At 45.0% G+C, this 14,383-nt stretch overlaps 1 long non-coding RNA gene across 4 annotated transcripts in view; it reads right to left on the reverse strand.

Moving 5' to 3' along the window:
* The window catches only part of LOC137764962 (uncharacterized), a 36,179-nt gene that overhangs the window by 18,845 nt on the left and 2,951 nt on the right, over positions 1-14,383 (reverse strand). For 3 of the 4 annotated variants that reach the window (XR_011074093.1, XR_011074090.1, XR_011074091.1), the window contains exons 1-3: positions 8,298-8,468; positions 6,272-6,458; positions 1,632-1,833 (exon numbers count right to left, since the gene is read on the reverse strand). This is a non-coding gene — a long non-coding RNA (uncharacterized lncRNA). Of the gene's footprint in view, positions 1-1,631; positions 1,834-6,271; positions 6,459-8,297; positions 8,469-12,478; positions 12,647-14,383 lie in introns of those variants that run through there. The other variant, XR_011074092.1, reaches the window with a different exon arrangement.

Here is a 14,383-nt window from a genome sequence, read left to right on the forward strand (position 1 = left end):
CAAAATCATAGTTAAAAATAAAGTCACACTGCAACCCAGTACATATGCATAAATTTTTAAATTGTAAAATGACAGCACTCTTACTACACAATAGAGACAGACTCATATTTCCTATCCTATTGTATTTATCTATTGTACTTATTGTTTTTGAAAGTTGGTTGCAACCCAGTGAGTCGATTTTGTGACCCATTAATGGGTCATGAGCCACAGTTTCAAAATCACCTGTCTATTGGAATGGAATTTAATTATAGAATTTTCATTTTGAGCCTGGTGGATGACGGATTGTAACCGGACCTGGTCCTCAGACGGAGGATCCAGAAGACCAAGGCTCTTCTGCTTGTGCGGCCCTTTGTGCTGGGAGTTTGGATGTGAATCCCACAGATGAGGCCAGTTCCCTATGGCAGTCGACAAATGTGTGCAGACTTCTGTGGTCGCCAGGGTCCGGTGGGTCAGGCCCTTGTGTATGTCGATACACGTAAGAGGTCTGCATGTGGGGGCAAGAAGCAGCTCAAGTTGACGTGACTGGAAGTGTCTGCATGTAAGCGTGAGTCAGCGGGTGTGCACCCGCTCTGAGAGAATCACAGTGGAATCACAAGCTGCACCTCTCAGTGTTCCTGTGGACCTGACCCTACTTATCTGCCCTTTCTCGGCAGCCCCCCACCCCTTGTGGCAGCAGCAAGGGAAGGACCCTTGAGAGAAGTCCCAGGAACCCAGCCAAACTCATGAAAGCCTCTGGAGAAGGGCTCCACCCTGAGGCCTGGTGGGTTCTCAGATGACACATGGCTCATTGGGGTGGGGGAGGGAGCCCACAAGGGAGAAAAAAAGAGAGCCATCCTCTGTTCCCCCCCATGTCTCCCTTTCCCCCGTGGTCACAAAAACACCACAGTTGTGATGTCTTGTCTTCTGAATCGTGGTCTCCGAGTCTCTCATTGGCAACAGCATGGTGGGCTACTTATGTGCATTCAACACCTCCTGTTTCTTCCAGTAAGACACGGCACATGTAACGTTCCCAGGTACACCTGACCACAACAGGGTCTGCTGCTAGTATTTACCACTGCATCTAAATATTCTAAAACATGTAAATGTTTAAACCGTAAGTCAGATACGGGCACCCCAGCCCTGCTCAAAACCCTCCGGTTACTCCCTGCCCCAGGAATTATACCCTAACAACCTGTGTCCCAGGCCAGAGGCCCTGCCTGCTCGGTCTCCCGGCGGCCCCCTCACTGCATCCGGCTCCACCATCCCTCGTGGGTCCAACACACTGGCCCTTGGCTCCAAACCTCTTCCCCCAGAATTTCACATTTCTGATTCCACCTCATCTTGAAGAACTTGGCTCAAACATGAATCAGCCCTTCAGCAGTGTTGGTGCCAGAGGATGGGCTTTGGGGGACGTTAGTTTCTTCCCCCTATAAAATCCAAAATAGCTCACTCCCAAAGACACCTCCAAATAAACTCCCAACTTAAGAAAAAAGTCATTTCAAAACAAATACTCTGACCCCACTTTCCAACCAAATATCCTCCAGACCCTTCCATATAAAATTCAGCTGCGGCTGCTGACTTCCCAATTTAAATACCTATATCATCCCTCTTTAGCACTTATCATTATGGGAAATTCTTATCTTTGTGTTTACCTGTTTATTGGGTGTCTCCCAGGCTAGACCATAAGCTCCGAGATGGCAGGAGTCTTGCCTGTCTCCTTCAGGCCTGTATTCTGGAACGTAGTAGGCGCTCCATAAACAACTGTTGAATGAATCAGCTGACTGCATAGCCATGGGCTGCTTATATAGAGATGGCTGTGTTCACCGTCGCCCTCTCCAGGTTGCTTGAGACCATCTGAAAGGAGGAGGAAGGAGACAGTAGTAAGGGACTAAGGTTTACTGAACGCCAGACTCTTTGCAAACATGACCTCATTTAATCCTCATAACAGTTTCAAGAAATAAATACCAACGACGCCTGCAGCACCACGCTAACCCCATGGTCTCTGCTGGCTCCCACCTGCACATATACCCCAGAGGCACACTGTCAGGCGGCTTCTCACCTGCCCTGTCCCCTCCCCAGGCAGCCCAAACCCCTCTGCATTCTGCTCCCACAATCCCCAGGCCCCGACCTCAGTGACAACATCAGCTCTAATGAAGCCCCCCAAAAAGAAGCAACTAGAAGTGCAGCCCTGGTGGGAGGCTGCTATCTATCAGGACACCCCCAGCCCGGGGGGATGTAGGCAACCATTTACAACTTTGTGATCACAAAGGCAACAGCAAACATGCTCTGATATCAAAGTCTAAAGAAATAAAAAGACTTAAGGCTGTGTCTACCTGATGTTTACGTCTGTGTCAACGTGATACGAACAAAGAAATGGGCAGGAGCTGGAAGGGGTGGAAGTGAAAAATGATGACTCGATGGGAGAGTGGTAAAACTATGCAATGAGTGATTCTTCAAATTAACTGTATTATTGTTTAAACACTGATTTTGAAAAGCAAATATTAGGAAGGACAGAGAGAGAAGGAGGGAAGTAGGGAGTGAGGAGGGAGGAAGGGAGGAAAGCAGATCCTTTGCCAGTTTTTCCCGGAATATGACTGCTATCTACAGAGCAGGGGGCCAGAGCAGCCCCTGCCACCAGTGGGCAGAGAGCAGTCTCTGGTAGCCAAAGAGAGAGGCAGAGCCAAAGGTGTGGAAAAAAGCCAGGTGTCCCACACCTGTCACCTGTCCCCAGAGCAGCAACCACAGCGGCGTCACTTCCAGCTTGACCCTCCCCAGGGCCTCAGCCTTCCTCCATCACCCCAGAACCAGCACCCCATCTCTCCCCCTCTCCTTTACATACATCCCCTCCAGCTCAGTACACGCCCTATCCCTCCATCCCCTGCACCCCTTTCTCCTTCAAGAGCCAACTTAGAACTCTTCTCCCTGGAAGCACTTCTGGATTACCTTTCACTCTATGAGTCTTCAGCTTGCTAATGTTTGCCTTCTTTATACTGTAAGATATTTCACCATAGAGCAGCAAATCTTTAATATTTGGAAAGACCATAGTCTTTAAATTCCAGCTCTGCCACTCTCTAGCTGTGTAAGCTTGGGCAAGTTACTTAACCACTCTGAGCATCAGTGTCTGAAATTATAAAATAGAAATACTGATATATCCTGAAGGGCTGTTATAAGGAGTCAATGAGATGAGATATATGTAAATAGCCCAGGAGAGTACTGGGCAAATAAGAAGCAATCAACACATGGTAGTTCTCACTATGACACGGGGCATGAAATTCTAAGAAAACAATCCTGGAGCTGTATTCTTAATTGCATTACCTCTATAAGAACTATATGTGAAATCACTGAGGAAGAACGCTGTCCCTCCTAAGTCTTCTGTCTCTCCCTAACCCATCCCTGTTCCCGTCAGAGCATGCAATCCACAGTCAGGAAGCAGGCAAGCCATCGGACCCCTAAGACTTTTCATGCACACTCCCAAGACCCTGCCCACTAGGGCAGGCTGGCTGGTCCAGCTCGGGGTCAAGAAGGAGCCGGGAGAGGGGTGGGCTCGAGGTGGAACAGCAGCTGGAGATTCTGCTCCCTAAGATTCAATGCCTGGGAGTCGCCGGGAACCGCCACACCCGCCTGCAATAGAAGCTGCAGCCAGTGGAACCTAAGAACATATGATTTCCTGGAGGGGCTTGGAAACCAGCCTCACAGTGGCTCCCAACCATCCCCCCCATGCAGAATGCAACGTTCCTGCTGTGCCCACATTTTGAAAGCTTTTGCCAACCAAATAAACTATAATAAAATGAACAATAATGACCACCATTTACTAAGGGACAACAATACGCCAGGTGCCTTACAAATGTTATTAACTTTTAAATATTTTGTTAAATAAGGAGACATTTCTTTTCCCATTTTTATTAATCAAAGGTACATGTACTCAGCAACTGCCGGTCAGAGTTCCTGGTCAGCGCGAAGCAGCATCTGTGAGCGCCATAAGCTGCTAGACCTTCACCCCCGCAAGCAAGGGAACATCAGCTTTGGCTGGCCAGGGCCGCCTCAGCAAGTGGAGTACAGGCGTACTTCCAGCAATTGCCTGAAACATGGGACTTGCTCTAGGTCCCTCCTCCTCTCATACTCCTGTCAAGGACCTCAAGTAGCAGACAGGGGATGGCTGAGCTAACCCAATCCCCTCATCTTGCAAATGATAGGCCCACACCAGGAAGTAACAAGAGTCCCACCCCAGGTCACATGCCTGGCAGCTGAGGAGGCTTCCTGATCCCAGTGGAAAAAGGAGCCTGGACCCCCTGGGGCAGTGCTCAGACCTCCCAGAGGAGGTGCCCTCCACCCGCCATCCTCCCCCCCCCCCCCCCCCCGCCACCGCTGCACTCTGCACCGTGTCCCACCCGCCCCCTTTGACTCTGGGCTCTGGGCACACAGAGAACTCTCCCTCCGTAAAAAGAACCCGCCTCCAGCAGGGCCCCATCAAGCACTGGCTTCGTTAGAGTGCCCACAAATATAATTCAAAACAAAACAGCGCTCACCAGAAATCTAGGGAGAAGGAGACCTGAGAGAGCTTTGATTTTTCCCCTAATGACTGTGTTGATACTGTCATTCAGGTGTCAGATATCAAATTCTCTGCCCACAAATGGTTTTGGAAGCCCTTGCTTTACTGATGCCACACGCTCAGGGCTATCAGGGTATATTCTACTCTGCCTCCTAGTCAGCCCTCCTCCAATGTCCTTGTTTCTAGAAGAAAGGGCGGGGCATCCTAGGGCTCTTTAATATATATATATATATATATATATATATGATATCAATATTATATATATAAAATAAATGAGTGGAAACAGGAAACATGCTTGCTACAGATTAGGTCTCCTGTCAACAGAAATATATCCTCAGAACATGCCTCATGGCCAATGAATTTTTATACATCACTGTTGTCTACAGATCTACATTATGGGAGAAAAGACTTCAAGATGCAAGTAGAGAGTTCTGTAAAAGACACCCCATTGCTAGGTTCTCTCATTCCAGACATGTTATCATGCCTTAAACTAAACCATTTGACTGGCGTCTGAGGGGCCCGGCCTACCATGTTTGAAATGCAAACAAATCTTCACTTGAAATGTTCACTAGTTCCCCAGTGCCCACTGGAGCCAGGCTCAGGCAGCTCGGTGGGTTGGGATGGGGTGAGGTGGGGTAGGGAAGGTCTGCTGTCCAGGCTCCAAGGTCGGAATTTTCACCGACCCAGAATTTCCACACCCAAATATATCTTGTCCCCTTCCAAAGAGACACGCCAGAAACTTATATTTTATTCTAACTACACTGCCATGCTTAAAAGTCCCAAGAACTCTTCTTCTAGAAGTGCATCAGAGCCTGTGGCACACTCTTTTGAAAATCCTCAGTGCTGGAGAACTTTCCTCCTTCAGAGAGGATCTGAGTTTGGGCAAGAGTTGAAAGTCGTTCTGAGCCAAGTCTGATGAATAAGGCCAGTGAGTTTTGAGCAAGAGTGAGGTTCGGATATAAAATAACAAGACTCCATTTATGCGTCTGTGATGGTGTGTGTGTGTGAATATATGATTTGTAAACTAACTTCGGAAAGGGAAGTTCTTAAGAGGTTTGAGCAATTGCACTATTCCTGGAACAAGGGCATATACTTGAAAAGTCACTGCTTCAAAGAGGTCAGCGGGTATTGGCAGATAGAGACAGGAGAGTACCAAGCCAGGTGTGACGTCATTACCTTGGAGCCCCACTTGGTGAAAGGTGAAAGGAGCGAGGTTCTATGGAGGGCTGGAGCGGAATCCCCTCCGTGACCAGGCACTGGACTGCGTGCACGTTAAGGAAGTCACCTCGGTGGGAAGGCTGGGAGGGCGCTGGGCGGCCCCTGTGGCCGGCCAGCTCTGTTCTGAATGACACAGCTAATTAAGGTAAGTACTATTGCAGCTCTGGGCTGGAGCTGCCCAGACGGGGCTAGCCTTCCTTGTGTCACAGCTTCCAGATGAATCCATATTTCAGGGGTTAACAGTTCATCTGTAAATAAAATAAAATGTCCTCTGGGCTGCAGTCAGGTAGCCCATTCCTGCCTTTGGCCTGAATGTGATTAGCACGTTGGGGTAAAGGCAGGGAGGGAGTGAGGGGGCAGCTGGAGGAGGGAATCAGTGGGTTATTTTTTTAAACCTCTGAGAAGTGATTTTGGTGACTGATTTCCAAGAGGGGTTCCCCCTTGGAACACTACCTCCCTAGCCCTCAACTTTTTAAATTAAGCCCATTTTGAGAAGAAACCTAACATAGTAAATTAGCTACTTACTGCTCAAGGCCTCCGAACAGACTTAGTGAGGCTGGGGCACGGGACACGCCTCGAAGGTGCACAGGTCTTCCTTGGACTTGGAGGGGAAGGGGGTGAAAGGAGGCTGGGTTTCAGGCTGTGCCCCAGTTTTTGTCGGAATCTCAAAGGTGACGCCAAGAGAGACTCAGCAAGATAACACGAACTATATCTGTAGAAGCAAACAGGCTAGGAGGTTTAGGAGGCAGTAAAAGCACGAGGCACCTCCATGAAAACAATCCACGAAAATCTGGTCCTTCAACTAAACCTAGCTTAAAAAAAAAGAAAAGAAAAGAAAAGAAAAACACTATTTGAATACACTTAACTGTTATTTTATTTTCAAAACTGAGTTTGTGTGTGAAGCCCCTGCCTCTTCTTCAAGGTAGACAGGAGCCCTGATAAAGTTACACAAACCACATTATATCTAACCTCAGAAGGAAGCTTTCTGCCTCTTGAGAATGTACTCAGGAAGAGGCACCCTCCCCGCTATTGTAATAATAAAATGAAGGCAACAATCTTCACAAGTTTTTCTGTAAATCGAAAACTCTTGGAAAGTAAAAAAGTTGATTAAAAAATAGCAAAGCGACATCATTTAGGTGTAACACGCGCCTATGTAGCAAAGAGTCATCAGTCACACTGGGTTAGGTTTTGTTTAATTTTCCAAAATGCCCTAAGTGTGTGTCCAGGTGATATTTTTATGTCTTTTTATATGTCTATCTATTTCGTCTCTTAAATAAGCTTGGAATGATGATACACATGGGTTCCATTAAGGGCTTAAAAAGTTTTCTCACATCCAGCCACGCAAGAAATTCCTCCCAGTATATCTAACTTGACTGCGCGTCTGCTCTCTTGTTAACTTTCCAGCAACCTTTCCTTTCTTCACCCCAATTTCAGCATGTGGTGAAGGCATTAGTGAGGGTCGCAACACATTATTTCCCGGTTCCAGTTAGATGAGGAGAAACAGTTGACTGTACTTTTAAAAGCGCAGTCAGCTTTGGAAATCATGGGGGTTTTTGTCTTTTTTTTTTTTTTACCAACAGCTCAGCTGTAAGAAGCCCGTCATTCCTCAGCCTGCTGTAGAACGCCTAAAAGCCAAACTCTAGCAGTTGTCTTCCCACACACACATACACATACATACAACTCAGCTTCCATATTTCTAATATCATCCTTCAAAATACTTTTAACAAATTATTCCTACATTGGGAGTTCCACAGAATACGTTACGTAGAGTAAGGGTTCTTCTAAAATCCAAATCTGCACAGGAGTTTTCTGTTTCCCTGAAAAGCTTTCTAAGATGTGCACAGAAAATGAACTTCCGATAATTGTCTCCACAGTATTAACGTGTATCCTCTGTTGGGAGAAAATCTGTAACCTCATCAAGGAATAGAATTCAAATAAATTTTCATTGTCCCACTGCACAAAGCTAAGCTTAGGCGAATCCTAATTTGTTATTCATTCTTCTTGTTTAATTCATAATTTGATGCTAAACGTGGTGACACAGCAGTGCCCCACAAATTCAACTGCATCTGTCCTCAGATACGTTTCTTGCAGCTACAAGGGCTCATGTTTTACACTAAAAATGTTTTTAAGCTCGCCGAAGTGCAACATAAATGAAGGGTGAATTATTTCTTCTTTGTGTAGCAAGGCAACATTAATCTCTCTCCAAATTCTGGGTCCCGTTTTCAGTTTTTTACTCTCTTTTCCCCCATTCCGGCTAACTGCTTCTCAGTATTTCCTGAACGCTTATTTAAAGCAAAAATTCCTCCTGACAAATGCTTTTGTTTGCCCCAACTGGGTAAATGCCATAGAAGCAAAATGGTTTTCAAAAAATATTCCACAAACTGATTTTTAATTTACTGCATCATCAGCTACTTTTATGATAATATTTAATCTGCTGAAACAAAACCAGCTTTAGGGGAAAAAAAAGCAAACACCAACAACGAAGAGACAGTTTATTTTTAGCAGCTTCATTCTCACGTAAGGTGGCTATTGAAAAGGGAAATAGTCTCACCTAGGAACAGTAGTTTCTCTCTTCTTTCTTTCTTTCTCTCTTTCTTCCTTCTTTCCATTAGTTGTTTCCTCTCCTTTTTTTCTCAGTAGCTGAGCTAATCACATTAAAGTTCATATTTCACTAAGTACAGTTACAAGTCTCCATAAGCAAAAGGCTTTCAGAAAGAAACTATCTCCCCAACCCACACAAAAAAATTTATAGTGTGGTGATAAGCGTAAATAGTCAACCGTGGCCCAGATGTGCAAAACCCCAAAATGAAAAGAAGTTTAGTGACTTCACTGCTTCATGAGGTCAGCTTTGGAAGATTTGGCTCAGATGTCCCAAGTGCCAGGCCACGATAGTAATAGTGTCATTATTTAGAAGTCAGGAAAGTAGGCAAGGGAGACAATAAAATGCCTCAAAGTTCAGAGGGTTCCTTCAACTCAGGCGCTTCGGACTCTTTGCTCCAGAGTTCATTGTTTTAGAGAAAAGTCAGATGGGAGAGATGGCAAAGCAAACTAAGCATTCTTCGGGCTTTTATTGGTCTCTAAATTCTATGTCTGTTAAGACAGATTTCTTAAGAGCTAAGCATTCTAGTGAGAGGCAGTTAAGCCTAGCACCGTGCAGATAAACACATGCCTGAAAAACCATGCCCTGAAGATGCAAACTGTAATGGAAACGAAGCCAGGCCGGTGGGCGCCTCCCCCCCTACTTAAGGAACTGCTTCCAATCAAAAGGTGAACCCCTCCACATGCCTCCGCATTTTTAAGCACTGGCCTATATATATCAGGCAGCTCAAAGCCATTAGAACGGGCCTTTCCTGAGTGGGAAAGACATGACTGAAGTTTTGCCTGTGTCTTTGGTAGAAAGTGGTCCTTCCCCAGGAGCGCTGTGCTGGTGGCTCCGTGTTCAGCAAAGTAGAAAATGTCACTTGCGCATGAGCCGTGACAACAGCACGTACATGCCCGCACGTACACTTTCCTCTGCTGAGCAGCTGCCGAGTTGCAAACTGCAAAGCAAGCTCAAGAGGACTAAAGAGGCCAAAAACCCCAAATCCACAAGCAGCTCCGGCCACGGAACACTGCGAGAGAAAGTTCAGGTTATGTCAGGATGTCTCCCCTCAGAAAGAAGGGGAAGTTTCCTTTAAGCTCTGTAATTAGCTTGTTTGAAAGCTCTCTGATTCACCTCCCAACCCGAATTCTTAAGATCATGAATTTTGCATTATGCTATGCACAATAATGCACATAAAATTAAATAAACAATTTAATTAATTTAATTAAAATTGAATATTAAACATATTGTGTATAAGGAACCTGTGCCTTTGATTTAATTGGGCATGAGTACCCCAAGCAGTTTGGGTAACAGCAGAAAATAATTAAAAACAACAAGTACGTTAGCCTCTGGGTACAAGAAATAGTTGGGAGCCTCCTCTTGAGAAAGGTTTATTTAATTAAAATTAAACTAATCTTTGGAAAACATTTGATAAGCATTTCATAATACAAATCATAATCCAAAAAATGAGGCTTAGCCCGCTTCTTCACAATACAGGAAAATCGTGTTAAATAATTTAGCTCTGGCAGTAGCTACTTTCTCCTTTACACATGCACAACACACACACACACACACACACACACACACACACACAGAGTAATTCAGGAGACAGCATGTTTACTAGTTTTGAATTCTACGCAATATTTGATTCATTTAGAATCTAGATAAACATTAGCAAAGTGCATTAAGCGTAATATGTCTGTAGTGAGAATTTAGGAGACCTAGTGCTTGATTTCGTCGAACTGGGTATTGATTTACACAGCCAACAAGCCTCCATCCAAAAACATACTGGTGAATTTACTTAAAAGGAGAATGCAACTGTTTTGGCAAGTCACTATCTTGGTCAGCGCTAATATGGCCCCAGATACACAAAGAGCGGGGATCCCACAGTCATCCTCAGATACATTTAACTCACAGGGCATCACGGTTAGTGCTTCCGACCAGGAGAGGAAGACAGTTTATGTTCCCACTTCCGCCCCACCTACCCACCCCCGGTTGCTGTGGCTAGATCTGTTATTCGGTTGCAGAGCGTTAGATAAGATTAGACACAGACCACAAAAGAAAGAGAGCCACCAGGCCCACGCACACGCGACCCCAGGAACTATATTCCTAGGGCCTGACCTGCCAGAACCCCAGACGTCCATCGTCTTTACTAAACTAGGGCCCAGTTTGACACCTACAACCTGAGCAGGAATATCACCAAAATCAGCTTGTGGTCCAATTCCAAAGTGACTGAAGGCATGCATCTCAGCTGGCAAGTACCTAGAGGCATAAGTCTAAGCCTAAAGTGTCTAAGTACCAATTGTCCACCTCTTAAAACATCACATACCCCTAAAGGAAGATCAAAGTTAGACCAGCCACTGGCTCGAATAATTCCCTTCACTTCTATTTCATTATATAGAACGACTTAGTTTACCAGAGGAGTTAAAATATTTTCTTATATTCTAATGATTCATAAAGGATGAAGCAACTATATCCACCTCAGATAGCTGCTGGGAGCATATAACAAAGCATTTTTGTTTTGTCTTTACAGCAAAAGATTTTCAATATATGCCTTGACGACAAATCATATTCTCCAGTGGTCACATGTAACCTAAAAAATCATTGTGTGGGCTGTATATACCCACAGGTGTCACGCACATAGAAAAATATGAATCAAACCTAGTCCTGCCTATATCAAGGTTATTTTGTAGTGTCTTTGCTCTGTAAAGGAAGCTGTAACGATATACAACATGCTATTTTATAAGCAGTAACTCATAATGGCAACTAATAATTATTCCTGCAACATCACGCATTCTTCAAAAAATTCAGCTAAGCTTTTAACCATTTTTTTCTGTTTGGTTCATCTTTTCTTTGATCAGAAGAACAAAGTACCTTTGGAGACTTACAGTTGGGCCGAGAGACATGGCGATCCAAAGGGTGGCTTGCCTATTACCAGACTTAAATTAAAATAAAAAAATCTGGAGATCGGGCAGAGCTAAGAAGGATTGCAAGCAAAATATCCCAAAGCCACCTCCAGTTCAATGAACTCTTTCACATAATTATTGGAAAAAGGATGTTTAACCCTCTAGAAAGCACACAGCGAAGAGCCTGGTGCAGCCCTGGCCTCCTGCAGCCAGGACCACGGGCTGCAGAGGGTTTCTCCTCTGCCATCCAGGGCTTGTCAGTGGTGCCCTTCATTTGCATGTCAATCCTTTTACATGATTAATATGTATTTATTGACCAGGAGGCCTTCCCAACCTAGGACAAAGGGAGACAGGCAGTCAGTCCCCTTTTACAGGGCAGCCATAACTTTCCTGGCAGGACTGACAATTGTGCACAGAAATAATTCTCTTCCAGATAGAAAGTTCCCACCATTCAGACACAAGAAGTGATGGAAAGAAAACAGTCTAAACTGAGCACTGAAACCTCAAGTGCACCCTCCACCCCTTTCCCCTAAAGTTCTTAGTCTCCATTTCCTTCCACCTCAACTGGAGAGTACAGACAGGCACTCTGAAGGCCAGAAAAAAATGACCCAGAGCCTGAAGTCTGCACGTCTCGTTGGGCCCCCGAAGGCCTCTGAAGCTGAGGCTTGCCCACAGGCGAGGCCTAACCAGAACCCTGAGTTACCAGAGGGAGGAGACCTACCTTCTTCTGAACGAACGTGAATCTAAAAACAGAACGAATCTGCACCCAACACAGCCCATGATTCAACGCGTCATCAATCTTTCATCCATTCAAAGAAACGTCACATTTCCCAGACTGACATGTGGAGTTTTATTTATTAAACAGCAAACTCCATTTTTATAAAAAAAAGATCAGCCTTATATCTACCATGGAAGATTCCCAGAAATTCTCTCCTCTTACATCCCTTCACTCGACCCACAGAGGAAAGAAAATAAATAAACAACAGCCTGGGCGGTCAAGCAGTGGCATAAACTTCCATTTTCACTCTGGCATCTGCCTCTCTGAATGTCAGAGCTGAGACTCCGGACAAGTTTAGAAAAACTGTGCAGGATTATGATGACTTGTTTGTCCTGACGCCAAGGATATTGAGTCAGAACCTCCGAGAGGGTTTCTTCATCTTTACCCTGGGTGGTTCTGGGACTTAGTTTGATCGTTGGTGTCCCACCTCTGTGCATCTCTGCCCCACAGAGAGGCTGACAGCTCACCGTCTAGGGTTTCCAAGGAAAAGTACACAGGTCCATCTCTTTTATAAAGTCCTTAACTGTAGAAATTAAGAAAAAAGGGACTTTCCCTTAGGTTGAAGTAGTTCATGTGCAGCCTCTCCGTAAGCTCCTTAACCTCTTGAAGGAAATGTGCAGACATTCATGAGGGGCCTAAAAGGAACAACCAACAAGAAACGAGTCATCTTTCCACTCAGAGGCCGGCTCTGAATTCCTCCCCTGGGAGTCAACATCCTGGGATTTTATGAAAGGTATTCATTAGAGGTAAATTCACTTGATTTTAAAAAGGAGTTCTGGGGTATCAGTCCCCCCATTCTGTCCCTTACCTACACCCTATCAAACTCTAGGAAGTCGGGGACATATGGTACACTTTTCAGGAGGATTGGCCACAGGCCTGCTGTAGACCTGCCACAGTCTGGTCTAGACAAGGTGAGGAAGTAGTTTAAACGACCACATTGCCGTTTGACTTCAACCAACTCTTATTTCATTCACTGTGTCATTTTCACTTAAACTGGTTTACATGTATAGACTGTTCCTAAAAGAATCCCAGGAAGAGTCCTAGAATTCCAAGAATGTAAACTTCAAGGGCTAGGCCTGCAATGGTGAACTTACCGCAAGCAATTTAACATAAAATGGGCCCAGTCGGATGTTTCAAATTTCTGCCCAAGTTCTGCCCATACAGAAATGTGATGCTTATGTTGAAGAAGGTATTTTTCTTAATAATAACTCTGAAGAATATTGCCCCAAAACAGACCTGGAATCGTTTCAACGATGCCCCTCTAGCTTCATACATTTTATATGATGTCCAGAATGCCAGGAGTCACGCTGGATCCCAGCTCTAAATGCCCTGTTCCAAATTCAAGTCTACGCTTCTGGAAACTATTTAAGACCGCTCCGTACAACCATATTTCTCAGAAAAATCCATCAAAAATTCAGGCACGTGTGTAGATAGCCCCTGATAACAAATACAAGGATGAGAAGGGAAAGTATCAAGGAAAATAGAATATAATATCTAAATTCTGTAAATCTGTGGTTTACTCTACTAACCCGAACAGATGTATGTGGTAAAGGTAGGGAAATATTTTTTTTTCCTCAAGCTACTGACATAATAAACTAAGGTAAGGGCATCTAAACCTGCCTTTGTTTTCTATTTCACAGATCATAAATTCAGCTAAGTTAACCAACCAAAAACAGTCCCACAGGTATTGCCTGTGACATTATTAAAATGAAGAGATGGGCTCCGATTGTGTTTACAATATGCCAAACAGCCAGCCTTCAGGAATTCATTTGGCTAATCTGGAAATCTGGGCTGTGCCACAGCTACGTGGAAACCTGGAACCCTGGGAGTGCAGCCCACTGGTGCCCACCTTAGGGCATCACAGGCACTTGACTCAGGTCAGGTTGAGCGATTGAACAACTGATCAGGACACAACAGAGGTTTTCCCTCCGATGTTTGTCATCGTTAGAATCCAACCTCTGTTCGTGAAGGAATACTTTTAAGTTTTCAATTCACTGACCACGACTACAGGCATTTGGTAGGGGGAGGGGGTAGAAACAACAACCAAAAAAACCCCTCTAGATTTGAAAGAAAGCTTGAAGACTCCGGAACACTTCTACTCTCCCTTTGGTCCCCTCCTCATCGAATTTTGCAGGCCATCAATCCAGAATGGGCACTAGAGCATTTTGGTGTTTGCTTTCACATTAAAATGACTGAGTAATTAATGAAAGTTGGCAACTGTTCATGCAAGAAGCAAGCCCTCTTTCCTCCTTCCCTGACTTAGTGCGGTGTTATCACATCTACTTCGTGTCGCACCCCGTCCCCACCCAGCTAGCCCTGCCTCCCCTCACTGCATCAGTGGAACCTCCCCAGGCTCCGCGGGGTGACCTCGC

This window comes from Eschrichtius robustus, chromosome 5, assembly GCF_028021215.1.
Source record: "Eschrichtius robustus isolate mEscRob2 chromosome 5, mEscRob2.pri, whole genome shotgun sequence".
Lineage (NCBI taxonomy): Eukaryota > Metazoa > Chordata > Mammalia > Artiodactyla > Eschrichtiidae > Eschrichtius > Eschrichtius robustus.